Source organism: Rhinolophus sinicus, linkage group LG14 (assembly GCF_036562045.2).
Source record: "Rhinolophus sinicus isolate RSC01 linkage group LG14, ASM3656204v1, whole genome shotgun sequence".
Lineage (NCBI taxonomy): Eukaryota > Metazoa > Chordata > Mammalia > Chiroptera > Rhinolophidae > Rhinolophus > Rhinolophus sinicus.
Genome location: NC_133763.1, coordinates 18,362,363 through 18,373,241, shown reverse-complemented (window position 1 = coordinate 18,373,241; position 10,879 = coordinate 18,362,363).

The window sequence follows — 10,879 nt, the reverse complement described above, 5'->3', positions numbered from 1 at the left end:
CTGAAAAATATACACTTGCTTTATGGTACTATAAATTGAATTTTGAAACATTTCATAACATTTACATGCGTGTTCATTTGTAGATATATGAGTCTGTGTGTATTAGTTTGTGTATGTGAACATACGTGTCTGAATGGGAATGTATATGTATCAATTCATGTGAAAATGTGTTTCTTTGAGAGTGTATGTGTTGTATAAATCTGTCTGCATTATGGGTAAGTGTACATGCATAGGTAAGTCACACTTAAATTTAAAATAAAGGCAATTTTGGCAAAATATTTAAGAAAGGATACATGCACCTTTTGATGACTTTGCAGATGTGGTCCTATCAGGTATTTGTCTTTTCATACTTTAAGATGATATCAATAGTCAATTAAAAAAAAGAGGCACAAGGAAAATTTTGGAGGTGATGGATAGTACTTTGATTGTGGTAATGCTTTAATAGGTATATGCATATGTCCTAACTCATCAAATTGTACTCATAAAATTTGTGTAGTTTTTTTAATATCAATTATACCTCAATAAAGCTGTTTTAAAAAAAAACAATTCGAAAAGGTGATAGGGGAGTTGGTAGAATTCTGGAAAGATAGTAAAAGTGGTGGGATCATAGTTTTTGGATTTTTTGAATTTATACAGACATCACACACACACACACACACATAAAAAGTTAATAGACAACAAATTAAAAATCTTGTCAACATTTTAAACTAAACTAAATGACCAGGAATCTCCAATAACACAAACTATAAAAGAGTGGAAACAAACCATCAACAGTTATAAGACCTGCTTGGTATAGCTTCTGTGCAGAAGAAAGCAGAAATGGACAATGGAGCATCTGATAGGTCTGAGAACACTCCAAAATGACAAAAACCATGCATGTTCCAGTTCACTGGAACATGCAGCATGAACTGGAACATGCAACAAGCCCTTTAGAGAACAGTTGAAATTGGAAAAACTTTTGCCCACTGGATAAGTATAAGAAGTCTGCAATGAGATCTGAAAGGGCTAGAACAGCCAAGCCTATATGAACTCTGGGAATAGATGAGCAATATTCCTTTATAGGTCAAAGACGCAGACAGAGGAGAAATTACTGGGAGTGGAGTCAAAAATGAACCCAATAAAGGAAAACAGATAAAATAAAAAGTTCAGATAAATGTGGAGAAATGAACTAGAGTTGGGAAAACTCAGAATGCAATCAGTCATATTTTTCTAGCATTACATAAAAGATAAATCAGGGAACTTTGCAAAGTCAAAAAAGCTAATTGGAAAACAAATAAATCTCTCATAAAGAAGAATTCCAAGTATTTTGAGTACATACTCCACCCTCAATGAAGTGGAACAGAACTGTAGGCTCATTATAGCAACTTCCTTTTAAAAAGTGCAGTATGGAAAGGGTAGAAAAAGTGTATATTTACAGTGAAGTAATTAGATAAACACTGTTTCAGCCAGGTGATCAAGGTCAGTATCATCAATGATAAGTCACGATGATATATTGGACCTTGGTATGATGTGATGAGAATAGCACTTTGCCTCTATGATCTTCCTTTCAAAACCCATCAAACAGTCTAAACATGAGAAAAACAGAAGACAAATCCCAATGATAGACATTTTACAAAATACCAGACTAGGATACCTCAAAACTGTCAAGATCATCAAAAACAAGGCAAGTCTGAGAAACTGTCACAGCAAAAGGGGCCTAATGTGACATAACTAAATGTAATGTGGTATCCTAGATAGGATCCTAGAACAATAAAATAGCATTATGTTAAAAAAGAAATAGAGAGCTAAATAAAGTGTGAACTTTAGTTCATTATAATGTGTCAATATTGTTTCACTAGTTGTGATAAATGTACCATACTAATGTATAATAGTAATAATAGGAGAAACTAGTGGAGAGTATATGGGAATTCTCTGTATTATTCATAAATTTTCTGTAAAAGTAAATAGATTCTAAAACAAAATATTTATATTTTTTAAAAGTTATCAGAACAAAATCTCCTTTGAAAAGTTCACAAAAATGAAATTCAAACATTGGTGAGCCTGAGCTATAAAACATATCCTATTCTTTTGCAAGAATAAAAATCATACAATGTCTGCTCTGAGACCACAATGGAATAAAACTAGAAATTAATAACAGACACATAGCTGGAAAATCCTAAAATACTTGGAAATTATACAACACACTTTGAAAAAAACACATGAGTCAAAGAAGAAATCTCAAGAGAAATTTAAAACTATTTTGAACTAAATGAAAATGAAACATAACATCAAAATCTGTGGAACACAGTAAAAGCAGTGTTTAGAAGGAAATTTATAACATTGAATGTATATACTGGAAAAGAAGACAGATTTAAAATTAGTAATCTAACCTTTCATTTTAGGAAGCTAGAAAAAGAAGAGCAAATTAAATCCAATGTGAGTGGAATAAAAAAACAAATAAGAACTACAGCAAAAATCAATAAAATTGAAAACATAACATCAACAAAGAAAAATTGATGAAACGAAATCTGGTTATTTGAAAAGATCAATAAAATAGAGAAGTCTCCACCCAGACTAGCTCAGAAAACGAGAGGGTACAAATTACTAACATTAGAAATGAAAAAGGAAACATCACTACAGATGTAGAAATTAAAAGGATAATAAAAGAATACTATGACTACCTCTATAGCCACAAATTTGATAGTCTATAAAAAATGGACCAATTCCATGACAGACACAATCGGACAAACTCACACAAAAAGAAATAGATGATCTGAATAAGACTATATCTATAGATATACCTTTTCTTATTGCTCTTTGCTTTATTGTACTTCACAGATTCACAGATATTGTTTTGTTGTTTTCTTTTCTTTTTTTTTTTTACAAATTGAAAATTTGTGACCAACCGTGCATGGAGCAAGTCTATTAGTATAATTTTTTTCAATAGCATTAGCTCACTTTGTCTCTTTGTCACATTTTGGTAATTCTTGAAATATTTCAAACTTTTTCATTATTAATATATTTGTCTTGATGATCTATGATTAGTGATCTTTGATGTTGCTAGGGCAAAACCCTCCACCAGCAAAAATGATTATGACTCCCTCATGCTCAAATAATGGTTAGCATTTTTTATCAATAAAGTATTTTAAATTAATGTATGTACATTGTATTTCAGACATAATGCTATTGCATATTTAATAGACTACAGAATAGTGTAAACATAACTTTTATATGCATTGGGAAACCCCCAAAATTGTATGATTTGCTTTATTGCAATATTCACTTTATTGCAATGGTTTGGAACTGAACTCACAACATTTCTCAGGTATCTTTATTAAAGAAATTGAATCAATAATTACTAACCTTCCAAAACAAACAAACAAAAAAAAACACCAGATCCAGATGGGTTCACTGTTGAATTCTGCCAAACATATAAGGAAAAAATTATACCAATTTTCTATTCTCTTTCAGAAGATAGAAGGACAGGGAATATTTCCTAAGTCATTCATGAGACCAGCATTACCCTAATACCAAAACAAAAGAACATTCAAGAAAAGAAAACTATAGACCAGTACCTTTCATGAATATAAACACAAAAATCTTCAATAAAATATTAGCAAATTGAATCCAACAGCAAATAAAAAGAAGTATACACCACAATCAAGCAGGGTTTATTTCAGATGTGCAAGGTCGTTGAGAATCTCCAGAGATATCTCAGTCACAGAGGTACCCCCCAGAGGAACAAGGGATCCCAGTGCCACAGTGGTCTCCCCAACCCAGAGTATGGTGTCTGGAACAGGGTCCCCCACAACATCTGGCTGTGAAGAACAGTGGGAGTTCTAAACATCTGGGTGAGACAGAAAGCTGAGGGAAACCCAGGTGTCCTCTTAAAGGGCTCATGCATAGACTCACTCACTCGAAGGCCCTCACTCTGGGCTCCTGCAGAGGGATGGTGACTTGGGAGGCACCAGAGACATACAGGCAGAGATGAAGTTGTGTGGCTTCAGGGCAAGGACTAGTGGAACAGTTGTCATTTTCCCTGTGTAGAACTCTCTTCCTATGCAGCTGGCAGGCAGGCACCACCTTTCCTGTGTTGAGCTCTCCTCCTACACAGCCAAATCTCAATCTTTATTGGCCTAGTCAACTCCACCTGGTGATTTCTTGGGACTCTGCCCACTCAACTCACCCACCACTGCAGACATTTTCCTACACCAGAAACCAGTCCCATCCCTGCACACTGCAAGAGGCTCTTTCAGCAGTTAGTAATTAGCCTTGGCTCATGCACAATAGAGGCACCAAACATTTAAGGAAAAAATCATACCAATTTTTTTCACAGCCAGCAACCAACCTCTGACCACACTAGTGTTTCTTGGACAACTCTCAGGGGTCTGCAGGCCCCCAGTGGGCAGCAACTGCCCTTGGTGTGCTTTGAGCCTTTTGCCGAGTAGCTCCAGGCTCAGCACTAGTGCCAAACCAGAATCTTCATTAACCTGGTGAGTACCACTTGTACCTCCCTGGTGATTCCCTGAGATCTTACCCCACCCAACTCAAGCACCACCTGAGGCTCTTTCAGTAGTTGTCCCTCACAGGCAGCCAGTCTCCACCAGAGCTGCAGACTTTCTTAGGTCCACAGGTCCCAGACAGGTGGTGGCTGGCTTCGGCATGCCCTGTGCCTCTAGCTGATTATTCATGTTTTATCCCACATTATATCACAACTCAGAAAATAACTGTAATTTCTCTGAGTTGTAATGGCCTTTCCCATGCACCTCTGGGCCCAGCATAGGCACTTACCAACTGCAGATTGCTTTGTAGCTCCTACCAGGAGGCCCCAGGCCAGGCACAGGCAGCAGCTGACCTTGGCCTGCACTAGAGGGGCCCCAAAACCAACATACCAGGAGGCCAGTTCAGATCACAAGAGAGCACCTCCCAAATAACTCACAAGCGACACACACAAAGAGTGGTCTCAGCAGGCACCCACTGGGGCAAATCCTGCTCCATGGGGTAAGCCCACTGCACAGCATCCTGTAAGCTGTGGGTATGGCCAAATCCCACATCCAGTGAAAAAACCTTTTAAAGAATTCAAAATGAAAGAAAAAAATATCACTTCAGAACTTAAGACTAAACTAGAAGAAACACAAGGGGAATAAACACAGTAAATAGTGTCATAAGTGAAATGGAGGGAAAAGGGGGAAAATTGTTTAAAATAATAAATAAATAAATAAATAAATAAATAAATAAATAAATAAGGCAATATAAAAGACTGTGGGAGAGGAAAAACAACTTTTTTCTCCTAGCCACGTACATTTTCTGACTAGGGCCCTGAAAATTACACTGACAAAAGACAGGGAACAAACAGAAGCTTATTAACATGTACATTGTGCCTTCTCATGGAAAAACTCAGGGATGAATAATTCAAAGGGGTGGTTAGAATTTGGGGCTTATACAGCATCAGAACAAAGAATAATAAATTTCGTAGGGAAATGACAAGGCAAAGGAAAAGTTGTCTTAGGTTTCCAAAGATGGCAGAGGATGGGGAAATAAATATATGGGGGAACTAACAAAGTAAGCTTTGTTTGTACAGATCTATCTCAGTGCCAAGTTTCCATCTTCTTCATAGCCATAAAACTTCCCCAGGAGAGGAGATTTATGGCAATCCTAATTTCTCAGGAGTTTCTGCTTTTAGTCAGATAAAGAAAGCTCTGCCTCTGTTGATTCTCACTTGCCTCCAGCTCAAAATAATTATTATGCCAAAGTGACATGTTATTGATTGAAATATTCTGGTCCCCTATAAGATACAAAAGGATTAAAGGGAAAGTGACAAATATTGGAAATAGGAAAAAAAACATCTAATCTATAGATAATAGAAAACACTGGGGGAAAAAAACAGAATTAATATAAGTTAAAATGTAAGTGAACTTTCCTGAAATTGAAAATAAAAATAAAAATGGAACTACGTAGTGAAAGAGTATGGCACATACATGACAATACTGAATCTGCATGAGGAATACCAAGGCAGATTCCAGTAAAATTACTGGACTTTAAAAACAAACAAACAAAAAACTTTGGGCAAGTAAGCAAAAGGAACAGGTACTAATTAAGAAAATTATATTATGATTACCTTGTTCATCAGCAATACTTGATGTCAGAAGAAAATGGAGTAAAATATTTTAAATACTTTATGAAAGAAAATAGGATCCAAGGATTTTAAGAAAACCATCAAATTTTCAATTTTCAACCCAGAAAAATTGAACTGTTACCAACAGTCAGAAACTCAGCTAATATTGTCCCTATGAGTGCTTCTTAAAGAATCAACTAAATAAAAAGCTTTAGAAACAAAAATGAGTGAAGAGACATTGTAAGGATTGATGGTGAGCATTAAATATACAGTTGCTGGTAGATTTAAGGATAAATGAGGATTTAAATAGAGTGTAGTGTATAATGGCTCTATGATCTTGAAATCTATCTATCTATCTATATCTATCTATATCTATATCTATATCTATATCTATATCTATATATTACAAATTCTATTATATAAGCATAAAATGGGGAAAGCTGTCTGTTTTCAGACCATTTTCACCTAGTATATTACTACATTCTCTGAGTTGTGATATAATGTGGGATAAAACATGAATAATTATCATTCCCTGGGTCCTTAAGAAGTAGAATTTTGGTATAGAGGAATGGTAGAAAATCATGTAACAAAGAATGCAAAGTAAACATTCTGAAATCTTGTCCTGACTGTGAATTGGAAATAGCAGGCTGAATAAATATATTTCTTAACTTTGTTCACCGAAAATGTCTAGAAACAGTGACCAACTTATCAACTCAATAGCAATGATCATCTCTACACCCAATTTTGGAAGCTAATAAAGTGTTAACGACTGCTGGGGTTATGTCAAAAGACGTAGGAGATATCTTGAGGAAACTCATTTTGCTCAATAACAGGAGGGGAAATGTGAGTCTCGATGAGGACAATAACGCCAATGGGTTAAAAGTTATCAAACATGACAGCCATTCTGACTGGGGAGAGGTGATATCTCATTGTGGTGCAGCTTTATTTATGGTGGCCAAGACATGGAAACAGCCAAAATGTCCTTCAATAGATGAATGGATAAAGAAGTTGTGGTATATATACACCATGGAATACTATTCAGCGCTAAGAAAAGATGATATAGGAACATATGTGACAACCTGGATGGATCTTGAGAGTGTAATGCTGAGCGAAATAAGTCAGACAGAAAAAGCAGAGAACCATGTGATTTCACTGATATGTGGTATATAAACCAAAAACAACAAAAGAACAAGACAAACAAATGAGAAACAGAAACTCATAGACACAGACAATAGTTTAGTGGTTGCCAGAGGGTAACGGGGGGTGGGGGTGGGAGATGAGGGTAAGGGGGATCAAATATATGGTGATGGAAGGAGAACTGACTCTGGGTGGTGAACACACAATGGGATTAATAGATGATGTAATACAGAATTGTACAGCTGAAATCTATGTAATTTTACTAACAATTGTCACCCCAATAAATTTAAAAAAAGAAATATTTAAATCATTAAAAAAAAAAAAAAGAAAAGAGGGGAAGTACAAAACTTAAAGATAATAAACACAAAGAAAATACAGAGATCTCAACAAAATGAAAAAAAAGTTATCAAACATGTTTAAATCCATGAGTTAACAGTGTTTATAAAACCATACTAATTGATTACCTTTAGAGGTCAGTACAGGGAAATAAGTATTTTTACTTCATTTCCTATGTGTACTGCCATGGGAAGTATCATCTTATAAAATTATTCTAGTCAATAAATGAGAGTGAAAGGATACAGTTAGAATACTACAAATTTGCAACCTTCAGTGAATTATTGGATCTAGGTATTTAGTAGCGATGACTACTAATATTACAATAATAGAAATAATCAGACATCAAGTGCCTCCTGATGAAAAAGAACAAAATTACTTATAAATCTTGTTGAAGTCACCAGCCTGTGTGTGATCAAGCCTTGGGATCCAGCTGCCACTTTGCAGCAAATAGAGAGGACAGAGGAGCATGATGAACTATGCTAGTAGCACTTAACTAGACTGATGGGAAACGCCATACTCCTGACTTGTTCAAGAGAAAGTTTTCAGAAAAAAATAAAACGATGGAGAATCTCATGATTAATAAAGCTCAATCTAACATGTCAAATAAAAAGAGATGGTCAAGTCTAAACTAGAATGTCTAGAAATGCACACTTGGATGCTAAATCCACCAGATTTGGTTATTATAAAAGTCAGGATAATAGTTAATTTCAAGGAAAGAGAGGCAATAACTTATGATGTGATGGTTCCACGGAGAGCTTCTTGGGTACTTGACAAAATGCTATTTTTAAAGCTGAGTGTTTCATTAAGTTATACATTTGTGGTTCTCTGTACCTCTATTTCATTTTACAATATAAAGATCTATTTTAAAACCTTCTGAATCTGGCTAACACTCCACCCTATCTCTCCTACTGATTACAAAACCCTGGAGAGAATATATAAAGCAACAACTTGAAGATTATGAGAAGTAAAGGATAGAAGACAGACTAAGAAACCTAAACTCAAAGAAAAATCTATAAAGCAATGAGGTCTTGTGTGTGTTTTTTTCTGTGTGCAGGGCAGGGGGGGGGGGTATTTTTGTTTTATTTTGTTTTGAATTTCTCCATATATCTTGTCTTAAACTCTAGACAGCATGAGTCTTGGAGCTGGGAAGTGGGTGCAGACAGGAAAAGCTCCAAGAAAATGTTATTTTTCCTGGTCAGAGGACCATGAAGGAAGGCCTTACAGAACAGAGTGTGAGGGTAGATCACCATTTGTTTCACTTTTGTTTTACAAAATCAGCCTTGCTTCAGGCAAGCCCCAGTCTTGAAGCTAAGCACGTAAAGCTCAGACAAAAAGAAATCTTTCATTTTGAACAGAATAGCTGGGAAAGAGGCCTCCTGTGCTCCACACCTGTAACTTTTGTCTCTTTTCTCATATTGATTTGCCCCGAACAGATCCAGGTATGAAAAGTATGTGAGGATACCAGGAAGCTAAAACACATCAATCTAACCAGAAAACCAGGAAGAGGCGCTCCTCAGGGCCAGAGGGCATGGGGGAAATCAGGCGTAGAGGGAAGTAAAGAAAGGTATCCTTTAAGTGTGTGTGAAATCTCGGGCTCCTTCCCAATCTGTGCATGTATAGAACTGACCCAAATCAACACAGCAAATGCTCTGAGAACAAAACTACAGTGTATACCATAGCCCAGGTTCCATATCGGTCCCTGGGTGGCACATGAAGCAGCGCTTCAAATGTTTTGAAAACTAAACTGACATTAGAACCATAGCCCACAGAATGTGACTTGTGGTCTGAAACTAACAGGACCGACTGCATGTAACACAATGAAAGCTAACATCTCCAAAGGATTTTAATAGGACCTAGACTCCCATAGTATAATACTGAAAATGCTCAGGATACAATCCAAAATTACCCAGCATACAAAGAACCAGTGAAAGATAAACAACTCAGGAAGGAGTAACATCAACACAAATGGCAAAGTAGGAAGTTCCAAAAGTCTATCCCTCCGCACAAACAGAAAAATCAAGCAAAAGCTCAGAATCAACTTTATCAGAGCTCTGGAAAACAGTCAAAGATTTACAGCAACCAAGTGAATACTGAATCATAAAAGGTGACTTAAGAAGGGTAGAAAAGTTTGGTGTCATTTTTATTTGTCCTTGCCCCATTCCCTCTCCAGCTCAGTGATAGCCTTGAAGACAACAGCCTGCATTGCCAGTGTGGAACCCAGGTCCCTGGTTCCAGAGGGAGCAGAGCAGACTTTATTTGCAAAGAACTGTGTTTTCTGTTCTAACGTGTTTGGGACTTCCTGAAGGACTGACACAAGGGCTTTGTTTGTTTGTTTGTTTTTGTTTCACTTAATTGGGAACTCACCCAGGGCAGAAAAGCAACAGGCATTCCTTAAAACATTGTTAAGCAAACAAATAACCCATAGGTGCCTTGGACACAAGACTATGGTTGATGATATAATAGGTCAAAAGCCTGGGTGGAAAAACTGGAGAGAAAGTTGCTCTGGAAAACAAGGTGTGAGGACAGAGCCCCAGAAAACAGTTTCCAGGCTCTCGGCCTCACATAGAAAGGTGCTGGCTGAGGTAATAAATGGCCATCAACTGTGACCAGATGGCCATCAGCTGTGGTTAGTTGGCTGTCAGCTGTAACCAGTGAGCCATTGGCCACTAATATAACTGCCGTGGCTACGCTAGCAGAAAATGGGGGCTAGCAAGAAGATGGTGGCTGAGTTGGCAAGAGCAGATTGCCGTTAGCATGGTGGATTGCAGCTAACGAGGGGAGTCGGTCAGTTGGCAGAAAAGTGGACAGCAGGTCGCACGTCATGTGAATCCAGCCTCCAGTGAGACTATAGTGGTATGACTCCCCTACCTATGGCTCCATGGGTGTTCCTTTTTGGCCTCACCATATCCTGTGTTCTTATGTGGGGAGGGGGAGCAGAGACCCCGCAGGCCACCCCACACGACACAAGGGCATTTAAAAACACCTGTGGGGGTGGACCGGTTAACTCAGTTGGTTAGAGCGTGGTGTTGATAGCACCAAGGTTGCCGTTTCAATCCCTACATGAACCATTGTGAGCTGTGCCCTCCTTAAAAAAATTTAAAAATAAAAAATAAAAATAAACACACCTGTGTATCCTGGGGAATTTAGAAAGCCACACACATGCCCAGGCAGCAAGCATACTCAGGAAAGACCTGAGAAGACTTTCAGCTTTCACCTCTGGCTGATCTCTAGCTTTAGTACAGACAGGAGGTAAAGGCTAAGGCAGAGTTGCAAACAGGATGGCTGTGTTGAAAGAGTACCCCCAACACAGAG